Source organism: Macaca nemestrina, chromosome 4, assembly GCF_043159975.1.
Source record: "Macaca nemestrina isolate mMacNem1 chromosome 4, mMacNem.hap1, whole genome shotgun sequence".
Classification (NCBI taxonomy): Eukaryota; Metazoa; Chordata; class Mammalia; order Primates; family Cercopithecidae; genus Macaca; species Macaca nemestrina.
The window spans coordinates 143,936,675-143,963,555 of NC_092128.1; the positions used below are offsets into that span (position 1 = coordinate 143,936,675).

Genomic DNA, 26,881 nt, shown 5'->3' on the forward strand with positions numbered 1-26,881 from the left:
ACTGGAATCAAGTTATTCGTTTTTGTCAGGAATAGTACATACATGATGTTGTCATCTTCTCAATGTGTCGTATCAGGAAGCACGTGGTGTCCGCATATCCTGTACCTCACTATATGTACATGTGACCTAAAAATAGTACCCTGTCAAGTGAAAAAGAAAGGTAGAGAACAATGTGTACATTGTGTTAGCATTTGTATAAAGAAGCAGCAGATATATGTAAAATGTCTCTGGAAAGAAACGCAAGAAAGTTACAATGCTTGCCTTGTAGGAGAAAAGAGGAGGATCTGGAAGACGAAACAGGGAGGGAGATGTGTTATTGAATATTGTTTTTCACGTTGGAATATTGAACCATCTGATGGGACTCAGAGATGGATTGAGAACGCCGTCAGGGAGGAGGAAGGTGCCAAGAATGACTCTGACATGGTCTGGCTTCGAAAATAGAGGGTATTATGCTGATTAGCAAACTAAAATCTACAGATAAAAGGTATGAGATCTAGTGCAGGGTTCCTAGAAAATGGGGAGGAATGGGATCCTACAAAGCACAGCGGAGGGTCTGGCCTTTGGCAGGAAGAGATGCAGGGCCTCTTCATGGGGAAATAAAAAACAGGCTGCACTGTGATGAGGTGGCAGGTTTGTGGCGTCGGTAGCAGCCAATGTAATTTTTTTTTTTTTTTTTTTTTTTTTTTTTTTTTTTGAGATAGAGTCTCACCCTGTCACCCAGGCTGGAGTGCAGTGATACCATCTCACTGCAACCTCTGCCTGCTGGGTTTAAACAATTCTCCTGCCTCAGCCTCCCGAGTAGCTGGGATTACAGGCGTTATAGGCGCCCGCCACCATGTCCAGCTAATTTTTGTATTTTTAGTAGAGACGGGATTTCACCATGTTGGCCAGGCTGGTCTCGAACTCCTAACCTCGTGATATGCTTGCCTCTGCCTCCCAAAGTGCTGGAATTACAGGTGTGAGCCAGCGTGCCTGGCCGCCAATGTTATTTTTACGTCTATCTTTGTTGACTTTGCCCCATTGGCTTGAGGGGAATTCACCAATTGCGCTTTTCTTCTCTCTCCAAAGTTGGGGTCAGTTTGACGGGGATCACAATGCCTGCTCTGGTATATTGCACCCAGAATTAGTACCACCTGGCCAGCCACAGGGAGTGATGGCTAAGTGCAAGGTCAAAGTCAAGACAGTGCTCCCTGTGGGCAGGGAGAGCCGAGGAGAGAGAACAAGAGGATTGTATCTTCCAGTCCTTTTCCTTTCTCCATTTACTAATCAGAGAAGTGAGCAAGGAAATACAGAGAGATCCAGAGTGTTCCACTAGTGGATATCACTCCACGTGAAAATTTGTATTTCAAGGCTAGGCATGGTAGTAGTGGCTCACACCTATAATCCCAGCACTTTGGGAGGCCAAGGCTCAAGGATCATGTGAGGCCAGGAGTTTGAGACGAGCCTGGGCAACATAGTGAGACACTGTCTCTAGAAAAAGATTAAAAAATTAGCTGGGCATGGTGGTGCACACCTATAACCCCAGCACTTTGGGATGCTGAGGTGGGAGGATCGCTTGAGCCCAGGAGTTTGAGGCTGCAGTGAGTTATGATTGCACCACTGCACTCCAGCCTGGGAGACAGTGAGATTCTGCCTCTTAAAAAAATACGAAACCCTGTCTCTACTAAAAATACAAAAAAAATTAGCCAGGCATGGTGGTGCGTGCCTGTAATCCTAGCTACTCAGGAGGCTGAGGCAAGAGAATCGCTTGAGCCTGGGATCTGGGGACTCCATCTCAAAAAAAAAAATCATATATATATATACACACACACACACACACATACACACACACATATATACACATATATATACATATATACACGCATATACACACATATATACACACACATATACACACATATATACACATATACACACATACACACATATATACACATATACACACATACACACACATATATACACATATACACACATATATACACATATACACACATATATACACACATATACACACATATATACACACACATATATACACACTTATATGTAAACACATATATATATAAAAGAAAAAGAAGTTTTCTACCATGATCATTTTCTTCAGAATTCCTATAAACATGCTTATTTCTTTATACCTCTGCCAACATTGGGTTATAAATATTTTTAAATTTTGCCTATTGATTAGGCTAACCATGTTATCTCAAAATGGGGAGTTTTTTCAACTGCTGTTGCCTGGGCCTCACTTCTGTAGATTCTAATTCCATTGGTTTGACGGGAGTCTCATTTGTATATTTAAAAGCATTCAAAAACCTCATGCATGATGCTCATGGTATACAGCTAAGATCAAGGCAGCCCTGAGATTTGATTAGGGATGGAGTGGGGGTGGTATCAGCACACACTTTCCTCTACCTTTAATTTTCTTCTTTGATAAGAAATTTGCTTTATTTCCAATCGAATCCCTTTGTTTCACCATGAAAAAGGTGGGACTCACCAACACGGGCAGTACCTGGTCCCACGAGGCCTCTCCACTGGCACTGATCTGTGGTGCAGGAGGAAGCTTTCTCATTCTGAGGCCCAGCCACATCTCCAGATCTCAGCTTGGGCTGGGGGATGCATTAGCAAGGCTCTTGGGCCCACAGCACTGCGTTGGTTCCGAAGCGCAGGAATTGTGGTCAAATGCCAGCATCACATTTCATTTTGGTTCAAGTTGTGTTGTATCTGGCAAGTATTCTTTGGCATTTGTAGGGCAAGGTTAAGGCTGTCTCTAAGTTTCAGTTTGGTTTTCATTTTAATCATTAGTTCCTTTGTTGGTTTTTGTAGGTTTTAGGGAGGAGGTTTTAAAAATGTCCACTTACACTGTCATCTTTCCTGGAAGTCTCCACTTCTTCCCCTGAATTAAAAACAAAACAAAACAAAACAAAACAAAACACCAAAGCTTAGAAGTGTTGGTTTTAGAGGAAGACATATGTTGCCAAACACTAATATAATGCTCTAAGCTTTCTCACTCCCCCTGCAGCGGCTATGTTTAATCAGATCTGTTTCAACATGCCCAGACTAAATAATATGCTCATTTTCCTAATTTACAGTTTTTAGCTATTATATTTTGATTTTCTTCTCTTACATTGTAATTTATGTTCTTCTAGTTCTTTGATTACTTACTGTGTCAATCAGATTGAGCTAATAATGCACAATAATAATAATTGTTTTTAATTTGTAAGTTTGGCTTTATATATTTTGAGCCTATATTATTAGGTGTATCCAATTTTTGAAATGTTCTATCTTCCAGGGAGATTGGCACTTTTTATACAATTTTAGTCCTCCTTGTTAGTTTACATTCTTTTATTATTCTTTTAGTGATATCCCTAGGGACTGCAACGTGTATCCTTGACCCACTGATATATATCCTAAATGAGTACATTTATCACTTTAATGCAAGTTGTATCTAAAGTTGCAAGGACCTTAGAACACTTTTACTCCGTTTTCCCCTTTCTTACCTTTTGTGCAATTGTTCTCATGTATTTTATTTCTTAGTAGATTTAAGAACCTACCAAACATTATTAACATTTATTATTAGATTAAAATATGATAGTTACTCAGATTTATCTACATTTATCTACTTTCCAGTCTTCCATCTCTGTTCCTCCATTTGAAACCATATTTTTTTCCGTCTGAATAGCTCACTATAGCAATTCTTTCTTTTTAGAAAATTTTAAGCACAATCTTTAATCTAATTTTTAAATTATCATTTTAAATGAACACATAATTGTGCATATTTATGGGGTACAGTGTAATATTTCGATAGATGTATACAATGTGTAATGATCAAATCAGGTAACTAGAAAATCAATCACCTCAAACATTTATCATCCCTTTGTACAACCATAATTTTTTTTTAAGGCTTCACTTTCTTCTTTTCAAATCAACTTTATTGAGGATAATTTACATATAATAAAATGCACCCATTTAAAATGTACACTTTGATGAGTTTTGACAAAATGTATAAACCTTTGTAACCATCACCATAATTAAGACATAAACATTTCCTTCAACCTAAACTATTCCCTTGTACTCTGATGGAGTCAACCACTCAGCCCCAGGAATCCACCGATTTACTTTCTGTCACCATAGATTGTCTTTTTCTGTTCTAGGATTTCATAATAATGAAATAATGGATATGTATTATGAATAATTTTTCCTTATCTGTGACTTGTCTATTCATGTTTTCAAAAATGAAATTTTCAGGGCATAAGATTTAAAATTTGTGAAATCAAAATGATCAAATTTTTCCTTTATGACTTGTGCTTTCTGTTTTGTTTTGTTTTTGTTTCATTTTGTTTTTGAGAGTCTTGCTCTGTTGCCCAGGCTAGAGTGCAGTTGTGTAATCCCGCCTCACTGCCACCTCTGCCTCCTGGGTTCAAGCGATTCTCCTGCCTCAGCCTCCCGAGTAGCTGGGAGTACAGGCGCGCACCACCATGCCCGGCTAATTTTTGTATTTTTAGTAGAGATGATTTCACCATGTTGGCTAGGCTGGTCTTGAACTCCTTGCGTCAAGTGATCTGCCCGCCTCGGCCTCCCAAAGTGCTGGGATGACAGGCATGAGCCACAGCGGCCGGCCGATTTGTGGCTTTTGTATCCTCGTTAAGCAATTTTTGGCTGGGCATGGTGGCTCACGCCTGTAATCCCAGCACTTTGGGAGGCGGAGGTGGGCCAGTCACTTGAGCACAGGAGTTTGAGACCAGCCTGGGCAAATGGTGAGACTCTGTCTCCATAAAAAATACAAAAATTAGCCTGGCATGGTGGCGCGAGCCTGTACTTCCAGCTATTCCGGCACTGAGGTGAGAGGATGGCTTGAGCCCGGCAGGTGGAGGATGCAGTGAGCTGTGATTGTGCCACTGCACTCCAGCTTTGGCAACAGAGCGAGATCCTGTCTCAAGGGAAATTAAAACAAAAAAACAAAGAAAAAAAAAAAAAGAAATTTTTGCTTACTCAAGTTCTCAAAAATTTTCTCCTGGGTTTTCTTTAGAAATTTTGTGGCTTTAACTTTTATATTTAGGACTACGATCCATTCTGAGTTAATCTTTGCCTATAGGGTAAATAAAGTATCAAAGTTCATTTATTTCCACGTGAATATCCAGTTATTCCAGCACAATTGGATGAAAAGACTATCCTCATTAAATTAATTAATTTGAATTAATTTGGTACCTTTGTGGAAAACTAATTGGTCACATGCATATGAATGTATTCCTAATCAGTTCTGTTCCTTTGCTCTATATATCCTTGTGCCAAAACCACACTCTCTTGATTAGCTCTATAGTTAAGTCTTGAAAGCAGTTGGAAAGAAAGTCTTTCCAACTTTCTTCTCTGAAAAATTTGTTTTGGCTATTCTATGTCCTTTGCATACATATATTAATTTTTAAACCAGCTTGTCAAATTTTGCAAAACAGCTTGTTAGGATATGGATTGGGATGATGCTGAACCTGTAGATCAATTTGGAGAGAACTGACATCTTAAAATTATCAAACCTCTGATCCATTAACATGGTATAGATCTCCATTTATTTTTTGGTCTTCTTTAATCTCTCTTAGCAGTGTTTTGAGGTTTTTAGTATATAGAACTTACACTTATTTTGTTAAACATATCCCTAATATTTCATGTTATTGGTATTATTGTGAATGGGACCTTTTTTTTTTTGTTTGAGATGGAGTCTCACTCTGTCACCCAGGCTGGAGTGCAGTGGCACGATCTCAGTTCACTGCAACCTCTGCCTCTTGGGTTGAAGAGATTCTCTTGCCTCAGCCTCCCCCAAGTAGCTGGGATTACAGGGGTCTACCACCACGCCCAGCTAATTTTTGTATTTTTAGTAGAGACAGGGTTTCACCATGTTGGCTAGGCTGGTCTCGAACTCCTGACTTGAGGCGATCTGCCCACTTTGGCCTCCCAAAGTGCTGGGATTACAGGCATGAGCCGCCACGCCGGGCCTGAATGGAAGTGTTTTTAAAATTTCTTTTTTCAGTTGTTTATTGTTGGCATTGATCTTGTATTCTGTGACCTTGTTAAGGTCACTTTTTCATTCAAATACTCTCTTTTTAAATGTACACAATCACGTTGCTTTTCAGTGGAAACAATTTTACTTCTTACTTACCAATCTGTATGCATTTTCTGTCTTTTTATTGACTTATTTAATGGCCGAGTCCTCCAACAAATGTTCAATAGAAGCCCTTTTCCTGATTTCACAGGGAAAGCATTCAGTTTTTAACCATTTTGTGTGACGTTAGCTGTAGGCTTTTTAGTACCCCTTAGCAGGATGAAAAAGTTCCCTTTTGTTCCTAGTTTTCCAAGTTTTCATGGAGAATAGGAGTTGCATTTTGTCAAATACTCTTCATGAATGCATTAGGATGATTGTAATTTTTTTCTTCTATAAATAGGATAAATTATACTGATTCATCTTTTAGAATTTAAGATTTAGACTAACTTTGTGTGACTTAAAAACACTCCACCTTGTCAAGATGTCTTATCCTTTTTTGTTTTTTTTTTGAGACGGAATCTCACTCTTTTGCCCAGGCTGGAGTGCAGTGGCGCCAACTGGGCTCACTGCAAGCTCCACCTCCCAGGTTCACGCCATTCTCCTGCCTCATCCTCCCGAGTAGCTGGGACTACAGGCACCCGCCGCCACGCACAGCTAATTTTTTTGTATTTTTAGTAGAGATGGGGTTTCACCGTGTTAGCCAGGATGGTCTTGATCTCCTGACCTCGTGATCCACCCACCTCGGCCTCCCAAAGTGCTGGGATTACAGGCGTGAGCCACCGCCCCCGGCCGTCTTATCCTTTTTATATATTGCTGGATTTAGTTTGCTAATGTATGTTAAGGCTTTTTTTGCGTTTATTGTCATTTTCTGCTTTGGTATTGCCTGTATTTAATTTTGATAAGAGAGACAGTAGCCTCATAAAATGAGTTGAGCTGTGTGCCCACTCTCTATTTTATGAAAACGTTTTATGAGGTTGGTATTAGCTCTTCATTAAATGTTAGAAATCACCAGAGAAACCATCTGGGCACAGAGGAATTTGTTTATGTTTTGAGGGCATAGGAGGTTAATTATGAATTCAATTTATTTAAAAGATACAGGAATATTCAGATTTTTATATCTCCTTGGGTCTATTTTGGTAATTTGTGTTTTTTAAAAAAATTTTTCAGCCGGGCTCAGTGGCTCACGCCTGTAATCCCAGCACTTTGGGAGGCCGAGGCGGGTGGATCACAAGGTCAGGAGATCGAGACCATCCTGGCTAACACGGTGAAACCCCGTCTCTACTAAAAAATACAAAAAATTAGCCGGGCGAGGTGACGGGCGCCTGTAGTCCCAGCTACTCCGGAGGCTGAGGCAGGAGAATGGCGTGAACCCGGGAGGCGGAGCTTGCAGTGAGCCGAGATCGCGCCACTGCACCCCAGCCTGGGTGACAGAGCGAGACTCCATCTCAAAAAAAAAAAAAAAAATCTTTTGTTTAAATTGTCCATTTTTTGTCATAACATTGTTTTATAATATTCGCTTGTTATTCTTTTTTATATGGTTAGTATCTATAGTGATTCCTGATCTTGGTACTTTGTGTTTTTGCCATATTTTCAAATCAAGTTAGCTACAGATTTATTAATTTTATGACATTTTAATTCATTTTTCTGTCCATTTTTTAATTTGATTTTTCCTATCCTTTTTCCTTTCTTCTGTTTTTTTTTTTTCAATTTAATTTGCTCTTCTCTTTTTAGCTTTTTAAGTTAGAATCTTAAAACATTGGCTTTAAACCTTTCATCTTTTTGTAAAGTAAACATTTTAAGCTGTAATTTTCCTTGTAAGCACTGTTTTAGCTGATCTCACAAATTTCAATACATTGTGCTTTCATTTCATTTAGTTCAAAATATTTTTAAACTTCATTTGTGATTATTCTTTGACATACGCATTATGCGAAACTGTTTTTTACTTGTAAAATTACTTGGGGAAATTTAAGGTATCTTCTTATTATTGATTTCTAATTTAATTTTTAATTCCATTGTGGTCATAGAATGTTTCCGGTATGATTTGGATAACTTTAAAATCTCAAAGTGGGTGTTGTTTTTGTTTGTTTGTTTGTTTGTTTTGAGATGGAGTCTCACTCTGTCGCCCAGGCTGGAATGCAATGGCATGATCGCGGCTCACTGCCAGCTTTGCTTCACAGGTTCAAACCGTTCTCCTGCCTCAGCCTCCCAAGTAGCTGGGACTACAGGCGTGTGCCACCACACCCGGCTAATTTTTGTATTTTTAGTAGAGATGGGATAACTTTAAAATCTCAAAGTGTGTTGTTTTTTTTTTTTGAGATGGAATCTTGCTCTGTCACCCAGGCTGGAGTGCCCTGGTGCAATCGCGGCTCACTGCAAGCTCCGCCTCCTGGGTTCCAGCGATTCTCCTGCCTGATCTCAAGCGATCTGCCCACCTTGGCTTCCCAGAGTGCTGGGATTGCAGGCATGAGCCACCACACCTGGCCTAAAATACTAAAGTACTGAGAATTATTCTGTGGCACAAGATACAGCCTATCTTTTATGAACATTCCAAGTGCACTTGAAAAGATTATGTTAATACAGTGCTCTATAAATTCAAAATTTGGTAATGGTTCCGCACTCTTTAAATGCAGTTCACAATACATTTAGGTTTAAATGTACCATCTTGCTATTTCTTTTTGTTTCATGTGTTCTTTGTTGCTTTTTCCTTTTTCATGACTTCTTTTGGTATTGATTATTTTTCAAATACTGTATTTACTCTCCTCTATTGGCTTATTTGCAATATCTCTTTGTGTTCTGGGATTTACAGTGTGCACCTTCAAATGTAACAGTCTGATATCAAATGGTATTATACCACGTCGTGGATAAATTGACTACCTTTTAATAGTATATTTCCATTTCCTTACTCCCTTTGTGCTATAGCTGTCATACATGTTTTACTTATACATGTCTTATAAATCCCATAAATGCATTGGGTAATATTTTTGTCTTAATCAGTAAACTACCTGTTAAAGAAAGTTAAAAATAATGACAAACTTTTTATTTTTATTCACATATTTTCCATTCCCAGGACTTATCATTCCTAAATTTCTGCTGTCATTTACTTCAGTCTGATGGCTATAAATTCTTGAATAGAGACAGAGTCTTGCTAGGTTGCCAAGGCTGGTCTTGAACTCCCGGGCTCAAGGGATCCTCCTGCCTTGGCCTCCCAAAGGGCTAGGATTACAGGCAGGAACCCCTGTGCCTGGCCTATAAATTATTTTACTGTTTGTTTATCTGAAAAACTCTTTATTTCACCTTTATTTTTTAAAATTAAAAAATTAATTTGTATTTATTTATTTATTTTGAGACAGAGTCTCACTTTGTCACCCAGTGCAGTGGTGCAATGGCATGATTCGGCTCACTGCAACCTCCACCTCCCGGGTTCAAGTGATTCTCCTGCTTCAGCCTCCCAAGTAGCTGGGATTACAGGTGTCCACCACCACGCCTGGCTAATTTTTGTATTTTTAGTAGAGACAGGGTTTCACCATGCTGGTCAGGCTAGTCTTGAACTCCTGACCTTAGATGATCCACCCACCTTGGCCTCCCAAAGTACTGGGATTACAGGTATGAGCCACCTCGTCCAGCCATCACCTTTAAATTTAGAGACTATTTTTGCTGATTAGGAAATTCTCGGTATTTTCTTTTTCTTTAAACTTTTACTTTCGTTTCGGGGTACATGTGCCAGTTTGTTATATAGGTAAATTGAGTCTTGCAGGGATTTAGTGTACAGATTATTTCATTACTCAGGTAATAAGCATAGTATCTGATAGGTAGTTTTCTGATCCTCACCCTCCTCCTGCTCCACTCTCAAATAGGCCCTGGTGTCTGTTGTTCTCTTCCTTGTGTCCATGTGTACTCAATGTTATAAGTGAAAACATGCAGTATTTGGTTTTCTGTTCTGCATTAAATTGCTTAGGATAATGGCCTCCAGCTCTATCCCTGTTGCTGCAAAAGACATGATCACATTCTTTTTTAGGAGTGCGTAGTATTCTATGGTGTGTATGTGCCACGTTTTCTTTCTCCAGTCTACCATTGCTGAGTACTTAGGTTCATCCCATGCCTTTACTATTGTGAATAGTGCTGTGATGAACATATGTATGCACAGGACTTTATGGTAGACCAATTCATATTCCTTTGGGTATATACCCAGTGGATTGCTGGGTAAAGTGCTTATTCTGTTCTGAGTTCTTTGAGTAATCTCCACACTGCTTTCCACAGTGGAAGGATTCCCTTTTCAGTAAATGTTACTGGCATAACTGGCTAGCCAACACGGAAGATTGAAACTGGACCCCTTCCTTTTAACATAGGCAAAAATCAATTCTAGATGGATTGAAGGCTTAAACATAAAACCTAAAGGGTTTATAGGCGTATAAAAACTCTTGAAGGAAACCAAGAAGATACCATTCTGGACATAGGTCTTGACAAAGATTTCATGACAAAGATGCCAAAAGCAATGATAACCAAAACAAATATTGACACATGGGACCTAATTCAACTAAAGAGCATCTGCAAAGGAAAAGAAACTAACAAAGTAAACAGATGACCGACAGATGGGAGAAAACATTTGTAAAATATGCACCTATCAAAGGGCTAATATCCGGAATCTATAAGGTGCTTAAATTAACAAGCCAAAAGCAAACAACCCCATAACAAAGTGTGCAAAGGACACGAACAGGCAGTTTTCAAAAGAAGACATATACATGGCCAATAAGCATTTGAAAATATGCTCAGCATCACTAATTGTTAGAGACATGCAAATCAAAACCACAGTGACAATTCTCGGTATTTTTGTTTTTGCTTTCAATTTCAGCACATTAAAAATGTTATTCCATTGTCTTTTGGCTTGTATTGTTTCTTAAAAGAAGTTAGTATTACGTCTTCTCTTTGTTCTCCTGATATAATGTTTTTTTCTTCTGGATACTTTGAAGTTTTTTTCTTTATCATGGTTTACAGCAATTTGATTATAAGATACTTTGGTGTGTACTTTTTGTATTTATCTTTCTTGTAGTAAATTGTGTCATGTGGAGCTGTATTTTAGGCTTTTATCAAATTGTGCAATATTAGCCACTATTTATTCAAATCCTTTTTTCTGTTTAACCTTCCTAACACACACACACACACACACACACACACACACACACACACACACACACACAGAGTCTCTCTCTTTTTATCTCGCTTTAGGTATTAAAATCGAACATATGTTAGGTAACTTGATATTGTCCCACCTGCCATCAAGGATTTTAAGATTTTTTTCAGCCAGCATTCTTTCTCTGCTTCAGTTGCTATTTTTTTCAAACTCACTTATTTTTCTACAATACCCAATGTTATGTTAAGCCCTCAAATAGCTTTTTCACATTAAATATACATTTTTTCAGCACTACAATTTTATTTGCTTCTTTTTTTAGATTGCATGCCTTCCTTTATTGTTCACAATTTCCTTTAAATCCTTGCAAATATTTCTAATAGCTGCTCGAAAGCCCCTTTCTGCAGATTCCATCACCATTGTTATTTTTCCTTCTGTTTCCATGGACACTGTGGGTGTTGTGTTGTTGAGTTTCTGAATTTTGTTTTTGTCCTTTGAAGAGTTTTGAAGTTTCTTTGCTAGGCATTTGATTAGTAACTTGGGAGTCACTTTGATCCATTTGATGTTTGCTTTTAAGCTTTGTTAGGTCGAGTCTTACAATAGCTGTTATTCTAGAGCTAGTTTGTTCCTGCTACCAGGAAGGTGCAATTCACTTATGGACTCTATTGTACCCACTGGGTGTTCAATGCATTTTCTCACTCAGGATCATCAGAACTTGCCCATTTTCCAGTTCTTTCTTACATCTAGAAATTGTTCGACTTACAACTCTCCACTAACTGCTCTCTGCCTAGCGGCATGGAATTTGTCTTCTTATGCACATCTTAGTTGTCATCTAGGAACTTAAATCCTTACGAAAAATTTCCACCTTTTTTTTTTTGAGACGGAGTCTCGCTCTGTTGCCCAAGCTGGAGTGCAGTGGCCGGATCTCAGCTCACTGCAAGCTCCGCCGCCCGAGTTTACACCATTCTCCTGCCTCAGCCTCCCAAGCAGCTGGGACTACAGGCGCCTGCCACCTCGCCCGGCTAATTTTTTGTATTTTTTAGTAGAGACGGGGTTTCACCGTGTTAGCCAGGAAAAATTTCCACCTTTTTATCTGTGTAGCCTTCTCCTCTCCAGTTCTCTGCCCCCCAAAATTTAGCTACCTAAGCCTTCATGAACTCTGATCCCTCAAGTTAGTGAGACCCCTGTGTTCTGTTTGGCTTCCTTTTCCTCTACAGTGATACGGAAACTATCTCCAGGTAGAAAGCTGGGCAGTTGCAGGACACACATAATTTTTTCCTTTTCTTACATGGATCACAGCCCTGTACTATCTGTTGTCCAATTACAGAAAACACTTAATTTGTACATTTGTTTAGTTTCTAATTGTTAGTAGTGGGAAGAAAACTAACTTATTATGTCGGTGCAAATGTAATTGAGGTTTTTGCCATTACTTTCTTTTTTTTCTTTGAGACAGAATGTCTCTCTGTTACCCAGGCTGGAGTGATCTCAGCTCACTGCAACTTTGGCCTCCTGGATTCAAGCAATTTTCTTGCCTCAGCCTTCCAAGTAGCTGGGATTACAGGCACCTGCCACCACTCCCGGGCCATTTTTGCATTTTTAATAGAGACAGGGTCTCACTATGTTGGCCAGGCTGGCCTCGAACTCCTGACCTCTCAAATGATCCACCCTCCTTGGCCTTCCAAAGTGCTGGGATTATAGGCATGAGCCACCTTGCCCTACTGCCATCACTCTCAGTGGTAAAATCTGCAATTACTTTTGCACTAACCTAGTAACATAGAAGCAGAAATTGCTCCTTTTCTTTTTAGTGGGCATGTTCACTGCGTTCAGAATTTAGTGGATAGCTATTTTCTTTTAGTGCACCAAAGATGATACCAATGATTGTAAGTTGTACTGGCTTTTATTATGTTTGTTAACAAGTCGTCTGTCAGGTGAATTGTTCCTTTGCAAGGTGTATGTGTGTGTGAAGGAGAAGGGGCCTGGCTGCTTTTAATATTGTGTCTTGGCCGGGTGTGGTGGCTCATGCCTGTAATCCCAGCACTTTGGGAGGCCGAGGCGGGAGGATCATCTGAGGTCGGGAGTTCGAGACCAGCCTGACCAACATGGTGAAACTCCGTTTCTACTATAAATAAAAAAAATTAGCCAGACATGGTGGTGCATGCCTGTAATCCCAGCTACGCAGGAGGCTGAGGCAGGAGAATTGCTTGAACCCAGGAGGTGGAGGCTGCAGTGAGCTGAGATCACGCCACTGCACTCCAGCCTGGGCAACAAGAGCGAAACTCCGTCTCAAAAAAAAAAAAAGAAAAAAAAGAAAAAAAAATTGTCTTTAGGTTTTAGAAATGTAATGATGACTGCTTTCATGTGGATTTCATTGTACATATCCTATTTGGAGTTTATAGGACTTCCTGAATCTGTGGCTTCATGTCTTTATTGGTTTTGGAAAATTCTCAGCCAGCATCTCACCCACCTCACTCTTTCTCCCCTTTCCTTTTCAGACTTGAGTTATATATTTGACGATTCACTTTGCTTTAATTCTCTTATTCTCTTTTCTCCATTCCCACCTTTTTCTTCTCCTCACACATTAGCAGGATATTTTTACTGACCTATTTGAAGTTCACTAATCTCTTCTACTGTGTCCAGTTTGCTTTAACCACATCTATTGAGTGCATTTTATTTATTTTTTGATGGGTTCCAGAATTACTACTTTATTCTGTGTTAAAAATAAACAAATTTTGGCAGGGTGCGGTGACTCACACCTGTAATCCCCCACTTTGGGAGGCCAAGGTGGGTGGATCACTTGAGGTCAGGAGTTCGAGACCAGCCTGTCCAACATGGTGAAGCCCCATCTCTACTAAAAATACAAAAAAATTAGCCAGGTGTGGTGGTGGGCACCTGTAACCCCAGCTACTTGGGAGGCTGAGGCAGGAGAATTGCTTGAACCTGGGAGGCAGAGGTTGCAGTGAGCCGAGACCGTGCCACTGGACTCCAGCCTGGGTGACAGAGTGAGATATCGTCTCAAATAAATAAATAATAAATAAAATTTAACTGAATAGAGATCAAATTAAACATTATATATGGGAGAATCAGGACAGAATGTATGTGCGTGGATTGGAGAAACAAGTAAGAGTATTACATCCTCATCCTTCAGTTAGGTGTTTTAATTGGAAAAGAAAATAAATATTTTTAAAAAACCACTTATTTAGAAATATGGATATAACTATCCAAAGAGGTAATGGACTAGTTGAAAGTAGTTATCTTTGGGAAAAAAGAATGGAGGAGGAGGAAAAAGAGAACACCATTTTGCACAATTGACCTTTTAGAACTGTTTGATGTTTATTTTTAAATTCTACTTCTGCATAACAAATTACCATTTGACCTTTAACAATTATGGATCACATTAATAAAAAGTAAAAGTTCAATTATTGAATTAGAAAGAAATTAAGAATAAGTAAATAGACTTTAGCTCTTTAGTGGTGAATTTCTTTATCTTGTCATTCATTTTCTTAAACATCTATACAACTGTTTTAATGTCTGTTTTATATAAATCCAGTGTCTGAATTTCCTATGTTTGGTTTTCCTATTGTCTGTTGTTTCTCTTTATTTTTTCTTAATTTGGTTCTTTTTCCGGACATGCCTGTTGATTTTTGATTAAATGCCACATGTTATATTTAAGAAATTATAGTGACTATATATTTGTTCTCTCTCCTCAGAGAGATTTAACTTTTGCATCTGGCAGCCATTTAGGGTACATAAAGATCATTTTTGGCTAATCAATTATTGAGATAATTTAAGGCTGAACTTGATTCTCCAAACGCTTTTGGTTTGCCCTTAATCTTAATGCATGTAGTATTTCAAAAGCTTCAACTGAAACCCTGGGGTGTTTATGAGTGTCCCTCGTCCTAGGGAGGTTATAGACTCCCAATTTCCCAAGAATTCTCCTTCCTGCTGCTTGGTTTCCCCTTCCCCTCCCCTCCCCTCCCCTCCCCTCCCCTTCCTCCCTCTTTCTCTCCCTCCCTCTCTCTCTCTCCCTTGCCTTCCCTTCCCCCTTTCTTCTGTCTTTCTTTCTTTTTGTCTTTCTCTTTCTTTCCCTCCTTCCTTTTTTTCCTTTCCTTTTCTTTCCTTTCTTTCTCTTCTTTCTTTCTCTCCTTCTTCCTTCCTTTCCTCTTCTCTTCTCCTTCCTTCCTTCTTCTCTTTTTCCTTTCCTTTCCTTCCCTTCCCTTTCCTTGCTTTTCTTTTCCCTTCCTTTCTTTTCTTTCCCTCCTTCCTCTTTCTTCTTTCTTTCTCTCTTTCTTTCCTTCTCTTGCCTTTTTTTTTTTTTTTTTTAAACTGTTCACTATGTGCAGTTTCAAACACAGGTGAATGAATGCCTTTAAGGGGACAATGGAGCACAATGATGCCTCCACTTTCCAAGGTTTCCTTTTCCTTCTACGCCTGTGATGCTCTGAAGATCTCTAAGATGTTCTTTACTTTTGGCATTAAATAATAGTATCTAATACATATATTATGTAATATTGTATAATATATAATTATAATATACTATGTATGATATATAATTATATAATATGTATGATATAATTATATATAACATATATTATGCATGAACATAACAGTACATGTAATATATATTATGTAACATGTGCCATTATATATCATATAAGATATTATTTATATATAAATATAAATACCACATAAAATAATTTATATATGAATATATAAATGTATGTTCATATATAAATTTATATATTATATAAATATATGCTATATTATATATACTTATATATATTTTTATATGTAATATTTAACCTCAATTCCATTTTGTTGGCTGGCTAATATACGTTTTGAAAATATTTTCAAAAAAGCAAAAAGCCATTTATATTCCATTTATAAAAAGCCATTTATATAATAAGCATATATAAATAAAAATGTATGAACATTTATATACATAAATAAAAGTATATATTTATATAAATTAAAATATAAATATAAATATATATTTAAATTTATTTATATAAATAAAATATGTAAACATATATTCATCTATAAATAAATATATATATGTTTATCCCCTCAATACTGGTTCTCCAGAGTTAGTTAACAGAAAGCATTGGAATTGCATTTGGTGCACATATGTGTACATGGATCCCATATACAAAGTTTTCTTTTTCAAAAGTGCCACCATACATGTTATTTTGCCATTAAGTTTTTTCACTTTACAACATATTTTTTGACATCTTTCTAATTTAGTAAATTAAATTTTTCTGGTTATTTATTGCTACATAACAAAAATTCATCCCAAAACGAAGTTACTTAACACAAAAATGTACGACTGCCTCTTGCGGTTCTGTGGATTGGGAATTCAGAGCGCGCATGGCGGGGGTGGCTTGTCTCTGCCCAGCAGAATCTGTAGCCTCCTCGGGGAAGACGCTCACAGCAGGGGCTTGAATCGCTGTAGACAGGCCTGGAACCTCTCTTTTTCTCCCTGTCTCTCTTTTCCTCTCTGAAATCATGCCACTGCACTCAAGCCTGGACAACAGAGTGAAACTCTGTCTCTAAATAAATAAATAAATAAATAAAATTTAAAAATAAAAAAAAAAATAGACCTTTCTTTATCTTTAGGCTCCTGCAAAGCTGCTGAGTGAGGCACAGTGTCTTTAAGACATGCAGAAGCCCTTTTGGGCATCCCCTTAAATATGTCTGAGGCCTTAACAAAGGATCGTACAGCCCCATTCTTGAGTCCATCTTTCCCAGAAACCAGATTTTGCTGCCCCAGATTTGAAAGGTTTTGCCTGGAGACGCCACAGTGAGAAACAGTAGTTCTTTCTAACCCAGCAGAGAAACAGTAATCCTTTCTAACTCAGCGAACTCTGGTTCCTTGCTATTCCATCTCAGTTCTACTAAAAAACTGGAATAGCTTCTTCTTCAATTAACCTGTCTCTGCTTACCTTTTCTCATAGGCATCTGGAAAAATCCAGCTGGCATTTTCTATTTTTCCACTTGGAAATCACCCTAGTCAGATCCATGAGGTCCTTAGGTATCCTTGCATTGGTTATATTGATTTTTTTTTTTTTTTTTTGAGACAGAATCTTGCTCTGTCACCCATGCTGGAGTGCAGTGGCTGATCGCAGCTCACTGCAACCTCTGCCTCCCGGGTTCAGGCAATTCTCCTGACTCAGCCTTCCGAGTAGCTGGGATTACAGGCATGCACCACCACGCTTGGCTAATTTTTTGTATTTATAGTAGAAATGGAGTTTCACCATGTTGGCCAGGCTAGTCTGAAACTCCTGACCTCAAGTGATTCACTCGTGTCGGCCTCCCAAAGTGCTGGGATTACAGGTGTGAACCACCACACCCAGCCAACCATTGACAGGTAGCAGTTTTGCTAACTGTTCTCCTGGTACGTGACTCAGGGGTTCTTTTCTCCAGCTTCCAATAAGCACTTTCTGTGCCCTTCATGTTTCCTCCAAGAGTTTTCCAAAGGTCCTTGCAACTCTCATTAATACTCTTCGGAGGAAATTACAGCTTTTTCCCGTTGCTCAATCCTAAAGCCAGTATTTTAAGTTTTTGTTACAGCAGCACACTCCTTCCAGACACCAAATGTTGTCCTGGTTACCGATTACTGCAAAGCAAACCACTGCAAGGTTTGTGGCAAACCCCTAGCCACACAGGAGAGAATGTGTGTTGTAAAGAATTTAGTGAGTCCTGGATTCCGTACTTTGATGGAAGACCTGAACAATTTTACCCTCCAACATATATTTCTCGAATGATTTTTTTTTTCTACTTCTACCTATTTCTATTCAGAGTGCAATGAATCTTTTCATCACCCTCTACCCTTGGGTGTCTTGGGCACTTGAAGTAGATGTATTTATTGATGGTAAAATGAAAGAAGATAAGGGAAGGGGATATTTACGAGAGGATTATCACTGGTAAGGTAGCACTTGTCTCAGTGTCTGATTTGTGTAACTCTGAATCCCAAAGCTAGAGGCAGGTGGTAGAAGGAAGTTGAAATTGACTCCTCGCTGTTTCCTGGAGGGCTGTACTATTCTAGGTTAGAGAGAGAACTTATGCTAAATCCAGCTACAAATGCACGATAAGGAGAAGTCCTTCCTGTTCATTTTGTTTCATGTTGAGTTTAGCCTCCATCCCAGTAATTGGTAAAAGATTTTCTTTGGTATTTTCATAGGAAGGAGCTGACACATTTTGACAACATATATTGAATAAAAGTTGGAGCAAAAGTGCCAGGGCCTGTAAACCTGCAACCACCTTAACATGGAAGTCTCAAAATGGTCATAGCTGGGGAGGACCAAGAAACTGCAGAAGTCTGCCATCCAGCTTCTCTAGTTCTTTGTGTTTCTGATTTTTTTTTTTTTTTTTTTTTGAGACAAAGTCTTGCTCTTTCACCAAGCTGGAGTGCAGTGGTGTGACCACAGTTCACTGTAATCTTGAACTCCTGGGCTCAAGGGATCCTCTGCCTTAGCCTCCTGAGTAGCTAGGACTACAGGCATATGCCATCACACCTGGCTACTTTTGCAAATCATTTTTTGTAGAGATGGCGTCTCCCTGTGTTGCCCAGGCTGGTCTCAAACTCCCAACCTCAAGTAATCCTCCCACCTGGACCGTCCAAAGTATCTGTATTACGAGTGTGAGCTACTGCCTAGCCTTCTCTAGTTCTGAGGCTTGCTGAACTTAGTGTCCTAAGGCAAGAGATCCTTGATTTTTTTTTCCTCCCAAAGTAAGGTCTTTGTTATGTGTTTGTGTTGACTATTCACTTGTAACAACTGCCAACATTTATTGAAAGCTTACTCTACGCCTGGAGCCAGGTAAACTGAGCGAACTGCTATTCACATAATCACATTTAATTTTCTCAACAACCTTGTGGAATAGATACTCTAATTATCCCCATTTTATAGATGAGGGCGATGAGATTTAGAGAGAATAAACAACTTGCCCAAATTTACACAGGCAGCAAGGGAGGGCAGAATGAGAGCTTTGGCCAGATGTTTCCGACTCTGGTTATGTGGGAGGCCCCCACATTTTACCAGGAACTTCATGTGTGTATCTACACTTACCAAGGCATTTGTTTGTCTGTTTTTTTTTTTTCTTTCTTTTTTTCGCTTTTTGAGACTGAGTCTTGCTCTGTTGCCCAGACTGGAGTGCAATGGTGCTATCTCGGCTCTCTGCAACCTCTGCCTCCCAGGTTCAAGCGATTCTCATGCCTCAGCCTCCAGGCACCCATCACCATGCCTGGCTAATTTTTGTATTTTTAGTAGAGATGGGGTTTCACCGTGTTGGCCAGGCTGGTCTCGAACTCCTGACCTCAAGTGATCCACCCGCCTCGGCCTCCCAAAGTGCTGGGATTACAGGCTTCAGCCACCGTGCTTTGCCCTATCAAGGCATTTTGGTGACCTGGTTGCCATCTAGAAAGTGACAAAATAATTGCTTACAGAGGCAACAGATTGTTAGATGATGCAGCATTCATCCAAACTAAGGGATCAAAGGGAAAGATCTTATGGAGACCCTGTCAACTCTATTCATCTGCCTGTGACCCATTGTGGAAACTCTTGTAGTATAATACCTTCTGTATTAATTCGTTTTCACATTGCTGATAAAGACATACTTGAGACTGGGCAATTTACAAAAGAAAGAAATTTAATGGACTTACATTTCCACATGGCTGGGGAGGCCTCATAATCATGGTGGAAAGCCAAAGGCACAGGCACATCTCACATGGCGGAGACAAGAGACAGAGTGAGAGAGCCAAGTGAAAGGGGTTTCCCCTTATAAAACCATCAGATCTCGCGAGACGTATTCACTACCACCAAAACAGTATGGGAGAAACCGCCTCCATGATTCAATTATCTCCCACTAGGTCCCTCCCACGACACGTGGGAATTACGGGAATAAAATTGAAGATGTGATTTGGGAGGGGACACAGAGCCAAATCATATCACCTTCTATGCACATCTCTGAACTAGGTATATGAAACTCAGCCAGTGGCTCAAGCATGTTATAACAGGGGCTGCTCACCCGGCACAGAAAGACCAGCTGTCCACATCAAGGTTTTGCAGCAGGAGAAAGGGAGGCATTTATTTGCAGGGCACCAACCAAGAGGAATCAGGCAGCTCATTCATGCTTAAGTCCTAACCACCCAGTTGACTTACAGGGAAGGATTTTTAAAGGTGGGAGGCAGAGGCTACAGGCAAAGCCATAAATCAATCCATGAAAGCTCGACATTTGGTTTGACTTAAAAAAGCAGACGTCTGGGAGCAGAGGCCCACATGGGCTCACACTGGGACTAGTAATCCCAATACTTTGGAAGGTGGGGGTGGAAGAATTACTTGAGGCCAGGAGTTTGAGACCAGCCTGGGCAACATAGGGAGATCCTATCTCTACAGATGTCATAGGTGAGTTCAAAGGTTTTCTGATTTGTGATTAGTTAAGGAGGTAAAGCTTTATCTAAAAATATGGGGTGTGCAGAAAAGAATGTTCATTCTGGCCCGTAGGTGTGGCTTCCTCCAGACCCTTCAGGAAGAAATTTAGAACGAGAACCACAGTTAGAGTTTAGTCCTCAGTTCCCTCTTATTCGAGGTCTATGTGCTAGTCTATCAGTTTAATGGGGGTCCAGGTTTCTGAAAAACAACTCAAGGACATACACTAAGATGTTATGTTTAGATTCTATAGGGAATGATATGGTTTGACTGTTCCTTTTTGCCGCCCCCAAGGTTGTGCCAACAAAGAAGGAACAACAAACCTGGCTGAAGCAGGCTAGTCCTTCCTTATAGCACTCTCCTTTCCTGGGTCCCCAGTTTCTTGTCCCCTCTTGGTGGCAGAAAGACTGGTTACCAGCTCAGATGCCTCCAATTCCCAGAACCAGAGAAAAGATACATGTGAAAATTCTCACACCAGTCAGCAACAAAAGCAGGCAGTGATTCTCTAAGCCTCTCATCCAAACAGCTTAGCAGTCACTTCTCCTTGACTTGTAAAAAATCTCATTTTGTAGCTCCCATAACTCCCATGTGTCATGGGAGGGATCCAGTGGGAGGTAATTGAATCATGGGTGCAGGTGTCCCCCATACTGTTCTCGTGATAGTGAATAAGTCTCATGAGATCTGATGGTTTTATCAATGGGAGTTCCCCTGCACAAGCTCTCTTGCTTGCTGCCATGTAAGATGTGCCTTTGCTTCATCCTTTACCTTCTGCCATGATTGTGAGGTCTCCCCAGCCATGTGGAACTGTGAGTCCATTAAACCTTTTTCCTTTGTAAATTAACCAGTCTTAGGTATGTCTTTATTAGCAGCACGAGAACAGACTGATACAGGGAACAAAAACATTTCCTGACTCTAACTTCCTTGGCTATTGTTTTAAGCTAAAATTACCTTCTTGCTTATCAAGTTGCTGGTTTACTTCTCAGGGCTAGCTGGGTGCCTGGAGTTTCTTTGAAGGAACTCAAGATTTTTCTGTGTTTTCATGCTGGGGTAGGGGACGGGTACCAGCAAGTCCCTGAGAATGGTGCCTGTTACATCTCAGTTCTAAGATTGCTAGGGAGCATATGATACAGCAATCCCACTGCTGAGTATATACCCCCAAAAGAAGAAATTAGTATATCGAAGAGGTATCTGCATTCTGATGTTTGTTGCAGCACTGTTTACAGTAGTTAAGATTTGGAAGCAACCCAGGTGTCCATCAACAGATGGATAAAGAAAATGTGGGACATGTACACAATGGAGCACTATTCAGCCATACAAAAGAATGAGATCCAGTCATTTGTAACTACATGGATGGAAGTGGAGATCATTATGTTAAGTAAAATAAGCCAGGCACAGAAAGACAGACATCACATGTTTTCACTTATTTATGGGATCTAAAAATCAAAACAATTGAGCTCATGGACAGAGAATCTATGAATGATTACCAGAGGTTGGGAAGGGTAGGGGGGCTGGGTGGGGGTTGAGAGGGTTGGGTACGTAGGGATGGTTAATGGGTTAAAAAAAAGAAAGAATGAATAAGACCTGTTATTCGGTAGCACAACATGGTGACTATAGTCAATAACTTGTATATTTTATGATAACTTAAAGAGTGTAATTGGATTGTTTGTAACTCAAAGGATAAATGAGGGAATAGTACCCTGGTCCCCATGATGAGCTTATTTCACATTGCATGCCTGTATCAAAACCCCATAATATGTACCCCATAAATATGTACCCCATAAATATGTACACCTACCATGTACCTATAAGAATAACAAATAAAAACATATTTTGAAAAGATTACTAGGGAAGTAGGGTCCATACAAGACAGTAATAATATAGGTTAGCAAATGCTAAATGCCAAAGGCGTGGCACCGACAAGTGCTTCAGGGACTCTGAAACCATGCCCAGGCGACACACACACACACACACACACACACACACACACACACGACCCTGATTGTGCTGCTGGCTAGCAGAGAAAAAAAAAAAATGCCCAAACTTCCCTGACAGTTGAACCAAACAGTGGAGAGGTGACTGCTGAGCTGTTTGGATGAGAGGCTTGGAGCAGCATTGCCTGCTTTTGTTCCTGATTGGTGTGAGGATTTGCACATGTATCTTTTCTCTGGTTCTGGGAATTGGAGGCATCTGAGCTGGTGAGCAGTCTTTCTGCCACCAAGAGGGGACAAGAAACTGGGGACCCGAGAAAGGAGGGTGCTGTAAGGAAGGACTAGCCTGCTTCAGCCAGGTTTGTTGTTCCTTCTTTATTGGCACAACCTTGGGGGCAGCAAAAAGGAACTGGGAAGCATCTAATCTGTCTACGGGACAGTCTGAGCCCCACCTTGGTGCTTTGATTCTTCTTTTTCTTGCCAAGACAAACCTTGGTTGCACCGTGTATTCTGTCAGCTCCTGGGAGGCAGACAGGTGGGGACTAGGAAAGGTGACTGCTGACTCCAAGCAAATGCGTTGCCCTTGAGACCCGGGGCAGGGGAGAGAAGGGTCTGTCTGGTCAGAGACTCAGCAGAGGTCAGCGCATGGGCAGGTTGCAGGCAGTCTGCGAATTTGTAGCTCACACCTGTGCCCAAGCGCCCTCTCCCTCCCATCGGATCCGTCCTATGACCTTGGAAGAAGTGGGGGCCACGCCACATGTTCTCAGGCCCTGGAGGAGTGGGATCCCAGGTGGGTGGGCGATGCCCCGCGGCAGCCGTGCCTCCCTGGATGTCGCCACGGGCGGTCACGCGGAATGCTGGCCCCCGCAGTTTCAGCCATCGGCCCCTCCACCTCGGCGCCCCGCCTTCTCCCTGGGCTCAGGTGTAATCGTGGCCCTAGGGTGTGTGCACCTGGGATGAAGTAGTGAAGGCGGCGGGCGCTAGGGTGAGTTGTCCTGTTCCGAGGAGCAGCAGTTTGCCAGAGTTAACGTGGGCAGCCTCTTTGGGAAGGGAAGGAAGGAGCACCGTCTGCCAAGCGCCTGCTCGCCCCCCGCGTGTCTGCCTGTGTGTGCCGTGCATGTGCGTGCGTGTGTGTGTGTGTGCGCGCGAGTGTGAGTGCGCGCGCGCCGAGGCGTTCCTCAGGTTGCGCTGCCTAGAAACCGAGGGAGCCATTGGAGAGGCGGAGGGTGGGGGTGGGGGCTCCCCGACCCTCGGAGGAGCCGGGGCGCAGGCGGCCAAGGCGAGCCCAGAAGCCCGGCTCCTGAACGCGGGCGCCGGCAGAGCGTGGACTGTGCTGCTGGCGGCCGCAAGGCCCCGGGGGACCCGCAGGGGAGGAGCTGGGGAGAAGGCCGGAGCTGCATGGAGTTTCTAGGGCGCGCAACTCCGGCGGGGCCTCGGCCACTGGGCTCCGGGGCGCAGCGAGGCAGCCGCGCACATGGGCTGAACCCGCGCGGCCAGCGGGAGAGGGAGGGGTAGAAGAGCGCGCGGTGCAGGGGGTGCGGGGCACACGTCCCCAGACGGGAGCAGAGGACAAGGACAGGGAGGCACGCGCCCAGATCGCGCTCCGAGTCGACGAGGGGGCTCGTGCCGGTCTCGGCGCGCGCGTGGGGAGCGGCCCGGGGGCGCCGAGGGAGCCGGCGGCAGCGAGGATGCCGGCGCGGGGACGCGGCTGCCGGCTGGGGGTGTGAGCGAGAGGCTAAGCGCTGCCCGCTTGGCGCCTCCATTCCGCGCCGCCCCCTCCCTGCGGGCCTCGGAGGAAGCCCCCCGCGCGGTGCGGAGGCGCCTCGGCTGCCGGGCTGCGGGGCCCCGGCCCAGCGAGAGGTGAGTGCAGCCGCCGGCTCTCCAGCTCACCCGCGCGCTCCCTCTCTTCTCCTCTTCCCTCGGTCCTCGCCCCTCTCCAGGGTGTCCAAACCCCCGGGCTGTCGCGAGCCCCCGTGTTCGGAGTGGGCGGGCGATTGGCAGACAACGCCTCCCGTACCTGTTGGCTCCGGCACTGGGGCACCCACCCGGCGGGCTGGGGGCTGCCCCGGCCACCTTGCCCTCCGTGGAGCTGGCTCTGGCTGCTTGCCTGGGGGCGTGGGGCTAGGGAAGGGCCGCGGCGCACTCTGCTGTCCCGGCACTGTGCGGACTGGAGGCTGGGAACCGCTCCTGTAGCCCCCAGGCGCCAGTGGCCACCAGGCAGCGCGCCCGCGGCCGAAGGCTCCCGGGCGGTGGGGAGGGAGGGCAGGGGACCCGGAGCCGCACCGCAGCCCAGGTGGGAACGCCCGGCGGCAACCAGGTCTCTTCGGGAAGCCGGAGTCATGGCGATCGGGGGAGACGGGAGGCAGGGTTCTCTCTACGTCCGGCCCCCAGCGCTGACTGCTTGCCTTCCTGGACGCACGCTCCTTGCCGCCACCTACCCCGAGTCTGGGGGCGCCGGGGTGCAAGGGGTAACCAGAGAGGCCTCTGCAGTCCTGCTGGTACCTAGTCCCTGAGCTCCAAGCAGCTGGATGGGTCTGGCGCCCAGGCAGGGGCGGGCTCCGTCTTCCCCGGACAGTCTGGGTTTACCCGGGTTCCCAGTCTCTCCGGACTAGCGCAACGCGGAGTGAACTTCCCGAGACTTGGTCCGAGGGCTCCTAGGCAGCAGCAGGTAGTTCTGGGCCGCCCTCGGGGAGAGGGCAAGCGGGGGACACCCCATCCCGACGGGCTGGGGATACAAAGCGTGCACCGAGGGGATCAGTTTGCGTCCTAGCCTTGGGCCACGTGCGCCCGGGCCACCACCCCACCATGGTTTCCCACTGCTCTTTTTTCTTGGAGAAGGCTTGTGTGAGGAAGGCGCCTTTCTTCCATTTGGGTCGAAGCCCTTAGCTCCCGGGTGAAGCGGTGCCTGCAGTTCCCTGAGTGCCAAGACTGGGGCGCCAGCCATCCCCAGGCCCTGAGCCGGTTTTCTGCAAAAAAAGGAGAGTTTCTTGGGCTCAGGGAATAGCAGCTTAGCGCCGGCTGTGTGTGGCTGGGAAGTCTGTTTAGTGGTGATAATAACTACATTCTAGAGTGACCCACAGTAGCCTCTGCGACAGAGTTGGGATGACCTTCCCAGAAAGAATGGGTAGATTTCTGCGCTGCGTGTTCAGACACACGCAACATTTGTGCACATAGGAGAACTCATGAGCTCCTAGGATTTTCAGGTTCTGCTTCTTTAACTGCTGACTTTTGCTCAAAAAGGGAAATTATTTTTCAATTCGGGCATCAAAGCTTTGGAAAGGAATTTAAAGCCATTTGGTGTGAAATTGTCTTGAGGCTAGAACAGGACGTGTTTTTCCTAGGAGCCTGATTCCAGCTCTCCTCCTTGGCTTGTTCGTGGTTTTATTTCATTTTTGTGGGGTGGGAGGAGGTGTTAGAAGAAGAAGAATGTGGAGTCTTGATTTTTATCTGCTACCTGTACTGATGTCCAGGTGTCACCTCAGACCTCTCAGCCTTGTGGTTCTGTCACCACGCCCAGTTTAGGATTCATTCCTGGGCTCCAGGAACTGCATAACTTTGCTAGTTCCTCAGGCAATCAGTGGGGTCTTCTACCAAAGCCCCAAGGATGCCCTGCGCTGTGTTTCCAGAGCAGCCTGCCCTGGTGGAAGACCAGTGGAGTGGCTCTGTTTTTTGACTTCACTGCAGACGTGTGGGTTTTTCATGGCAATAGCTGCATGGAGCTGTTTACTGAGAAGCTGTTCTACGACAGTGAAGTTGGTTACTGGGTGTATCCAAGTGGAGTAATGAAAACAAAACTCTTTGGAAATCCAATCCTCATGATATTTTATTGGAGGAGAGCTAAATCCTCTTAGAATTGTTCACCAAGATGTCACCTTTCCCTGAACTCTGAAAGCAACTATTGCCAGTAATCAGGCCTTCGGCTAGGGTGCAGGATAAGGGCTTTTTGGCAAGAAAATAATTTAATTCAGCTGGTTCTGTTGAGAAAGGGATGGGCAAGACTTGACCGACACACGTGATGCCCTTTCCTCTGTAAGGGGAGGGGGATACAGGGTGGGGGGTGGATGAGAACCCATCACTTTTGAATTTTACATTTATCTCCCCAGTGGGTAGCTTCAGATCCCTCCATAAATATTGGGCAGGGCAAGGATCTCATTTATACATTTCTTTTTCATAGCAACTGGCCTTGGGAGGGTCACCAGCCAAGGTGGGGTATCTGTGGCAGGCCCTTCCTCCTGTTGTGGTGTGTGCCGTGGTGTCTTTTACCACATTCTTATACTGACAGCCTATGCAGTGCTCGCTGGTTGTCAGAAGGGGGCACTAGTTCTCATTACGAGAGAAATTCCGATTGATAGAACTTTGGACGTTTAAAGCCTTCGGA

General features: G+C 42.9%; 1 protein-coding gene across 8 annotated transcripts in view; it reads left to right on the plus strand.

The window, feature by feature from the left end:
* Positions 1-26,881, plus strand: part of LOC105466337 (calneuron 1) — a 670,377-nt gene that overhangs the window by 88,813 nt on the left and 554,683 nt on the right. Inside the window, exon 1 of one of the 8 annotated variants that reach the window (XM_011715325.3) lies at positions 22,841-22,862. The exons of 4 other annotated variants lie outside the window; for them this stretch is intronic. The gene's annotated coding sequence lies outside the window, so the exon portion shown is untranslated. Of the gene's footprint in view, positions 1-22,840; positions 22,863-23,468; positions 23,489-24,196; positions 24,364-25,066; positions 25,172-26,881 lie in introns of those variants that run through there. 3 more of the 8 variants (XM_011715327.2, XM_011715321.2, XM_011715324.3) reach the window with 3 other exon arrangements.